Source organism: Schistocerca americana, chromosome 2 (genome assembly GCF_021461395.2).
Source record: "Schistocerca americana isolate TAMUIC-IGC-003095 chromosome 2, iqSchAmer2.1, whole genome shotgun sequence".
In the NCBI taxonomy this organism is placed as follows: Eukaryota; Metazoa; Arthropoda; class Insecta; order Orthoptera; family Acrididae; genus Schistocerca; species Schistocerca americana.
The window spans coordinates 476,960,532-476,966,287 of NC_060120.1; the positions used below are offsets into that span (position 1 = coordinate 476,960,532).

General features: G+C 37.2%; 2 non-coding genes across 2 annotated transcripts; one reads left to right on the top strand and one right to left on the bottom strand.

Annotated features, from left to right (window-relative positions):
- The first annotated feature begins 5,148 nt into the window (after positions 1-5,148).
- Positions 5,149-5,238, top strand: Trnay-gua. Its single transcript is given in 2 exon segments — positions 5,149-5,185; positions 5,203-5,238. It is a non-coding gene; the product is annotated as a tRNA-Tyr (tRNA).
- Positions 5,239-5,683: 445 nt separating this feature from the next.
- On the bottom strand, positions 5,684-5,756 carry Trnar-acg. The gene has a single exon. It is a non-coding gene; the product is annotated as a tRNA-Arg (tRNA).

Sequence of the window (5,756 nt, forward strand, 5' to 3'; positions counted from 1 at the left end):
TTCTTTTCTCTACTTTTATTAAGAGCTGTTAACACAGTTTACTTATGATCTGACAGTTTGTGTGTTTATTGAGCTGTGGTGCTCATTTATTTTTGATAGGCGTGTTTCTCTAGATTTGTAAATAATAAGTTGCTACTGCTCAAATGTCCTCTTCTGCCTTTTAAAATAATCTTTATTTATTTGTCGTAGGGTAACTTCATAGATATTGTCGTCTTCGTAAATATGGCAGGTTGTATTAATAGATTCAGCTTATCCATTGTGGTTTATTTATATCATCTACATCTCTATTCTGCAAACCACTGTGAAGTGCATGTCAGAGAATACATCCCACTGTACCAGTTATTAGGGCTTCTTCCTGTTCCACTCACATATGGAGCATGGTTCTAATCTTGTTCTCACAATCCCTATGTGATATGAGGGGGGTTGTAATATATTCCTTGAGTCATCATTCAGTTCTTTCAACATCTCTGTGACGCACTCCCACGGGTCACACATGCCTGTGCTCATTTGTGCTGCCCTTCTCTGTATACATTCCAAATGCCCTGCTACTCGTATTTCATACAGTTCCCACACACCAGAGCAATATTCTATGATGGATCACGAGTGATTTGCAAGCAACCTCCTTTGCAGACTGATAGCATTTCCCTAGTATTCTGTCAATAAACTAAAGCCTTCTACCTGCTTTATCCAAGTGTGAGCCGATGTAATTATTCCATTTCATGTCCTGACTAAGTGTTACAACCAGGTGTTTGTATGAGTTCACTGTTTCCAACTGTGGCTCAGTGATATTATATTAATGGGTTATTATGTTTTTTGATTTTGTGAAGTGCACAATTTTACATTGCTGATCATTTGAAGCAAGTTGCCAATCTTTGCACCACTTTGAAATCTTGTTAAGGTGTGACTGAATATTTGTGCAGCTTCATTTGTAGTATTACCATTTATTATGGTTTATCAACAAGTCTGTGTCGTTCACCAGCCAAGACTGAATAGATTGTGTCAAATTAGTGTTTAGACTGTACTTCATTGTAGACAACTGGACCATCTGCAAAAGGTCTGAGGCTACTACTGATATTATCAGCAGGATCATTAATATACGACATGAACAGTAAGGGACCGAATACACTTCCCTGGACCACGCTGAATGTTACTTCTAAATAAGTTGATCATCTTCATACAAGATAACATGCTGCATCCATCCTGCCAAGAAGTCCTCAACCCAGTCACTCATTTTGTCTGTCTTGTATGATCATACTTTTGATAATAAGTGTAGTTGTGGTGATGAATCAAATGCTTTTCAGAAATCAAGAAGTACCACATATACCTGAAGGCTTTGATCCATGGCTTTGAGGATGTTATGTAACAAAAGTGCAAGAGTTGTGTTCCACACGATCTATGTTTTTTGAAAAGCATGCGGGCTGCCAAAAGCATGGAGGAGGTTGTTCTGTTTGAGATAACTCATGATGTTTTGGCACAGAATATGTTCTAAGATTCTACAACAAATGACTGTCAAGTTATTGAACAGTAGTTTTGTGGCACTTCTGCTACCCTTCTTGTAAATAGGTGTGACCCGCCTTTTCTTCTGGCTACTAGACTTGGTTTTTTATCTGAAGGATCCACAATAGATTATAGTTCACAGAGGGACTGATTCAGCTGCAAATTTGGTATAGAATCTGATAGGAATTCCATTGGGCCCTGTGCCTTTGTTCAGTTTTAATGATTTCAGCTGTTTCACAGTAAAACATTACAGGAGTGTGAGAATCAAATCAGTGCTATACTCCTGGGTTTTCTTTTGAAAGAAACCTTTGGAAACAGGAGTAAACATTTCTGATTTTGCTTTGCTACTCTCATTTTCAGTTCCTGTCCCTCCACGAGTAACTGGACACTAACTTTTGTTTCACTAACAGGCTTTCCATACAGGCAGAGTTCTTAGGGTTTTGTGAAAGATCGTTTGACAATATTGTGCTATGGTAGTAATTTGGACTGTATATTGTGGAAGCCATCTCCCATCAAGAACTGTTCTACTGGGGCATATATATCCAGTGCATCGTCAACCATTCTTTTAAACTTGACACATAGTTCCTCTACATGCTCCTGTCCTAAGATGAAATTCTCAAGATCCTCATTGAGATATGACATTACTGCTTCTTTGTTTAGTTTGCATTATTTTCCCATTTGTGTTAAGTTAGATTAATTAGGCATCTTACACTATCATTTCATTCCTACTTCATCATTGATCCACTCAGTTTTTCTAAACATGGCAGTTTGTTACATCTGATAGTGACACATTGAATTTGTTGCGACATGGTTTGTAGAAAACAAATATATACAATGGACACTGGGAAAAATTGTTGAGTGACTGACTTCCTTTTAAAGACAGGAGTTACCAAACTTACATTTGCAATGCTTATTTCAGATTAGTTATTGTTGCTTGGCAACAGATAAAGTAAGGTAAATCGTTTTCAGGTTTGGATACTGCCCCCAACAAGCTTTGCAGACAGTAGACAGGTAATTCAATGAAATCAAAAGAAAATAGCTCATTTTCTTGAAGCAGAACATGCAGGTATAATAATGTGCATTCACTTCAGATACTGAAGTAATTGAATGCTGACCACAAAACAATAAGAAAAAAAGTTTTCCTCAGAATAGCTGATCCAACATCAGGCTCTAGAAGCTGATTGTTTTTCAGGAAATAGTTATAATAGCTGATGAAAGAGTGTTTTGGCACCAGTACTGGAATGAAAATGGTAAAAAGTAGAGTAGAAATATCCAGAATATCCACTTGAAGAAAACTCAGAATATAGTCATTGATGTTAAATATGTCTGAAACAGTTTTTTGAGATACTGGGGATATAGAGCCTATGCCATTTGAACTATATCTATAACCGTTAAAAATAACAATTGATGGACAGTGAAATATGGATGTTTTTCAATCAGCATTGTACAAAAAGGCTCAATTTCCAAGGAAAAGATCAAATTATCTTTCATCATGATAATGCTTATCCTCACATGGTCTGACCCACAATGTAACAACCATAATTACCTAAAATTGTTCTTGACCACTTATTAACTTATTGCATCTTGGCCAAAGATCCTCAGAGAGAAGCCAACCGGCAATACAGCAACAAACATGGTTAGCTAATCATAGTGCATTCTCACTGCAGTCTAGTTATAGCTCTTTCCAGCTATACAATGTATTTTCTTCAAACCAACAACTCAGCTTCATGGAACTGCATGGATTCCTATAATGTGGGCCTGACAGCAGCCCACAAGCGATTTGAACGTGAACATAATTTATGCAGTTAGAACTGTTTACAGTGCTCATTGTTGGTAAAAAATTTACAGTATAGGAGTTACAAACAGTAGACACATTTCATTTATACTACTACTAGTAATAGGAGTAGTAGCTTTATTCATCTGTATCTATCTTTTTACAAGGATATAGGACATGTCAAAGTATGTACAAGTTTAGACTAATTTAAAATAAGCTAATTGGTATACACATGCATTTACAGACTTCTAGTTAGAGACAATCATTAGATTTACTCCTGGTATACAGTGCGTTCTTAACAAATTACTTTTTAAATAATGTAATGCCACACTATTCACTCATACCACACTATTAGTCACACTATACATACATTGTTTCATAACACTTCACTCAAATGGTTCAAATGGCTCTGAGCTCTATGGGACTTAACATCTGTGGTCATCAGTCCCCTAGAACTTAGAACTATTTATACCTAACTAACCTAAGGACATCACACACATCCATGCCCAAGGCAGGATTTGAACCTGCGACCGTAGCAGTCACGCGGTTCCAGACTGAAGCGCCGAGAACCGCACGGCCGCACCAGCCGGTGCACTTCACTCACTAAACAAACACACACACACACACACACACACACACACACACACTGGTGATCTCTGGGCCATTTTCTGTACTGCAACTTTCCAATTGCTATCCTGAAAAATTGAGTCAGCATCCCTCTATAATGAGTGAATTGTTGAGTTCAGAAAGAGGAAGAGGTGTTAGTATTGTGCTATGCATAGCTTGGGGTGAGTATTTCTAGAAAAGGAAAAAATTAGGAAAAAACATTGTGTGAAGGTGTTAGGTGGAATGTTTTATAATTATTATTATCTATATTTGTATAACATAAATTTTTTTTTACCAAACCCTTACTCTTTACATGATGCAGTGATAGGCTAATTTATTCGATATGTCTTCTGTCTAAACCATTCAGCCAATGACTGACACACTTCCTATAGCGTAATCAGTCAACAGGGAACTTAGTTACAAATTTTCAGTAGATACACAGTAGCATATCATCATAATATAATGACTGCAGTGAGCAATGTAATGTCTTTTTTTCTAACAAACCTATATTCATACAAGTATTGTATTCAACGTGAGAATTGAGAAATGAATGTGTGTACCAGTAAAGTAGGCCTATTAAACATTGTACACAGCTGCTGTTTGGCGAACGTGAGTATGAGAAAAATGTTGTGGTTATACACGCAGCAGTTAAATTTTACTGCAACTTAAAGAAATAAAATCTAGCCCAAACTTATTGTGAAGAGGTAAAAGACTATACAACATGGCATGATAGAATTACTTTCTTCGTACTGGTATGATACACAAAGGACTCGAGGTAATTACACTGAAATTACGTTGTCATGTACGCCTACTTACATATATGTATGCGATTGCTGGATTTCCCTTTGTACAGTGTAATTACTGGTACATTTTCTTATTTGTAACATTCTATTAATATGTACCGCTATCTGAAAACCAATGAGATTTTCATATTGTACATCCCGCTACCTAAGTTCACGTGTGGGGTGACCGACTCTCACGAAAGTAATAATTTACAAATTCACTTCAGTTGCGCGGTTTTTAGCGATGTTCACTGTTTGTATTTCTGGTCATTATTAGGCCAATACATTGCCCACATATGTACTTCAGTACGCCGTACCGCCAAAATGTCTCCACGCTGATGCGCACAAATTCCATAACCCAATTAAAAATGCCTTTCACTCTATAAAGTTAACTTCAGTTTTACATTCCTTATTTGCTTTCACGCTGTTGCAAGAGAGAACTTCTTTGGACAATAGCATCATGGTTGTTATAGATCACGTAAAACGTCTCCTTCGGTAGCTCAGTTGGTAGAGCGGTGGACTGTAGAGGAACGTATGGCAGATATCCATAGGTCGCTGGTTCAAATCCGGCCCGAAGGAAAATTTTTAGCGCCTCTTACGAGTATCACTTTACATTTATGCAGCTTAAACGATACCAATAATAAACAAAATTATTTGTTGGGTTATCTTCAACGTTTATGTGCTCTTGCATTTGCAGTCACTGTACTCAAATGAAACCTCAAAAAGACTGTTAGTTAATACTTTTTCTCTCAAAACTTCATCGTCATACACGTCGGCGTGCCGTTTCGCAGGTGTGTTGTGGTATTTCCACCACTAGTAATGCTTCCCAAAAAACTGAAATTACAGTGTAAACAAGGGCAAAAGTGAAAATGCATTAATCTTCAGTTGCCCATTTCTCCAGCTAAAATTAATGTTATAAAATTAAAGTTTTGTGTTTATATTGTGCTTCTCCTTCGTAACAACTGCAATTGTACTTTCGTGCGACTCTTAATTCCTAATTTCGTGTAGCCCTTTCAAAAATTTACGACCCTGCCAGGATTCGAACCTGGAATCTTCTGATCCGTAGTCAGACGCGTTATCCATTGCGCCACAGGGCC